Genomic DNA, 2,135 nt, shown 5'->3' with positions numbered 1-2,135 from the left:
ATTCTTAACCACTCAATTCAGCATAGAGGACAGTTTCATTTTGCTAGTGCTAAGAGATAGCATGCTATCACTACATTTTTCCTGTGCTAAAAAGAGCTCTTGTCTGTTTAAGCTTGGTGTAAAAAGTTGCTGTTACACAGTATGCTACAGCATAAGCCTCAGTGCTCAGAACCATTTGATAGTTTGACAGAAGACATCATCCCAAATATTCAGATATAAGCTTTTATTTATAAACACATCCAGTGTGGTAGATATCTTTGTCCTTTATTCCATGGAAAGACCAGTTGCTTTACAGGCAATATTCCACCTCAAGTCTGCAAGAAAGAGAGTAGCAGAATGAACTATTAGAATGTACATCACCTCTTCCAAGATCAGTATTAAAATGTGTCTGAGGCCAAGAACTTAGGCACATGTTGAACTTTATGCACGGAACCTTTGGCAGATCAGGAGCTGGGCTATTTGAATGCACTTCAACACTACATTTCTTGGGTATATTGTAAAATAGATACATAGATTAAGGGCAAGAGTCACCATTAGATTTAGTATGACGACCTAACATGCCATAGAATTCCAGTTATTCTAGCACTGAGTCAATAAACTTGTTTGACTTAAAGCATATCTTCCAGAAAGGAATCCAATCTTGATTTGACTACATTGAGAGAGGGAGAATCCACTACTTCCCATGATAATTTGTTCCTGTGGTTAGTCACTCACTGAAGTATTTTCAGTTTGAATTTGTCTAGCTTAACATGACCAGCCATGGGTTCTCACTGTGCCTTTCTCTGCAGGGGGTGGGTGGGAAGCCTTTTAGTACCCTGTATTTCTCCCCATAAAAGGTACTTATACTAATCAAGTCACCTCTCAGTCTCGAGAAACTAAACAGCTTGAATTCCTTTTGTATCACTAAGCATTTTTCTAGCCCTTGAATCATTTGTGATCTTTTCTGTTCCCTCTCCAATCTTTTAAAAATGCAGAAGCCAGGAATGGATGCAGTACTCCAGTGCTATATAATACAGTATTACAATTTAAGCTGTTTAGGGCAGCAACCATCTTTTTGTTATTTGTACAGCACCTAGCACAATAGGGTCCTGTGATTAGGGCTCCTATCGCTATAACAATACAAGTTGTAATATTAAGTTTACAGTGTATAAGAATGTATTACAACTATACAATTACCTTTATCAACTAAACATGTCAAGCTTCGTTTTACTCTTTGCAACGACAAGATCTATTTTCCATAAGCCATGTTGATTAGGCATTATATTCCCTCACCTTTTAAATCAGGGATGGGCAAACTTTTTGGCCTGAGGGCCACATCGGGGTTGCGCAACTGTATGGAGGGCTGGGTAGGAAAGGCTGTGTCTCCCCAAACAGCCTGGCCCCCATCCGCTCCCTCCCACTTCCCACCCCCCTCAGAACTCCTGACCCATCCAATCCACCCTGCTCCTTGACCTGACTGCCCTGATCCCTATCCAACCCGCATCCCTAACCACCCCCCAGGACCCCACCCCCTATCCACCCCCCAGGACCCCACCCCCTATCCAACCACCCCGGTTCCCCCAGCAGGAGTGGTGGGCCACAGCGCTGGCGGCACAGCGAGCTGAAGCTGTCGGGGAGGGGGACCTGTGGGGGAAGGATCGGGGGCTAGCCTCCCTGGCCGGGAGCTCAGGGGCCAGGCAGGATGGTCCTGTGGGCTGGATGTGGCCCGTTGGCCATAGTTTGCTCACCTGTGCTTTAAAAACTCTTGATTGAATCCCTCATTATCCACATCATCCCATTTAGCTCTTTTAAATACTGATGGATTTGCACACTTCAATCTCTTGGAATGTTGCCAAATTCACTAATGGTGTAAAGCTTGTTGCTGAATTAGTTGAAGTGCCAATCACAGACCTCTTTTAAAGAGGAAGAGTGTATAGCAGGTATAGTCAATAGGCAGACCACAGGCCAAATCTAGACAGCCAGATGCTTTTGAATGGACTGCAAAAAAAAAAAAAATCTTTATTTATCGTTTTTGTATTTTTTCTGGAGTCTGGCCCTGACCAAGAAATCTGGACCTTGACAAAAAAAATTGGTTATTCCTGGTGTATTGATTGGAAATTAGAACCGGGGGGGGGGGGGGGGGGGGGGGGGGGGGG

At 44.0% G+C, this 2,135-nt stretch overlaps 1 protein-coding gene across 1 annotated transcript in view; it reads right to left on the bottom strand.

The window, feature by feature from the left end:
* Positions 1–208: 208 nt before the first annotated feature.
* Positions 209–2,135, bottom strand: part of LOC112106402 (cytochrome c oxidase subunit 7C, mitochondrial) — a 4,465-nt gene continuing 2,538 nt past the window's right edge. The window contains exon 3 of the mRNA XM_024199623.3: positions 209–314. The gene's annotated coding sequence lies outside the window, so the exon portion shown is untranslated. The remainder of the gene's footprint in view (positions 315–2,135) is intronic.

The sequence above is a fragment of the Terrapene carolina genome, unplaced genomic scaffold (genome assembly GCF_002925995.2).
Source record: "Terrapene carolina triunguis isolate 2854851 unplaced genomic scaffold, T_m_triunguis-2.0 Scaffold69, whole genome shotgun sequence".
Classification (NCBI taxonomy): domain Eukaryota; kingdom Metazoa; phylum Chordata; order Testudines; family Emydidae; genus Terrapene; species Terrapene triunguis.
This window is presented reverse-complemented; position numbering and strand designations above follow the sequence as displayed.